Source organism: Suricata suricatta, chromosome 6 (genome assembly GCF_006229205.1).
Source record: "Suricata suricatta isolate VVHF042 chromosome 6, meerkat_22Aug2017_6uvM2_HiC, whole genome shotgun sequence".
In the NCBI taxonomy this organism is placed as follows: domain Eukaryota; kingdom Metazoa; phylum Chordata; class Mammalia; order Carnivora; family Herpestidae; genus Suricata; species Suricata suricatta.
The window spans coordinates 77,100,574-77,101,099 of NC_043705.1; positions in this window are offsets into that span (position 1 = coordinate 77,100,574).

Consider the following 526-nt stretch of genomic DNA (forward strand, 5'->3'; position numbering starts at 1 on the left):
TTCAGTCCCTCTCACCCTATGTTGTATGAGTGAGATAGACTCTTTTGAGGCTTGGGAAAGAGTGGCTATACATCAGGTGTCTTTTCTCATTTTTGGCTGTCTGTTTATTTTATCTAGAAGTGGGCCAAATTCCTTTGTAAATTAGAGGAAACTCTTTGGGTTAAAATAATCTAGTGAATCAATTCCTATTCAAACCTTATTTTTGTGCCCCAGAACTTTAACATTACCTTTGATCTTTAAAACCACTTTTATACACTTCCACACTTCATATTATTTAACTTCCTTTCCATTTAATATGAAAAAGAATATTCACAATTACTTACCATAGCAACCACTATAGAAGTAGATTCAAATGCCAAGACTGGCACAGAGTTCACAGTTGATATAATCATGCCAAGCAGTGTGCAACATGACCCTGTGTAGTTATTTTAAGGCTTTTGTGTTCTGATAAGTTCATTGAATGTACTATACAAGGAGTGGAATTTTTTTTAAGTCAGCACACATGAATGCATCATCATCATCATCA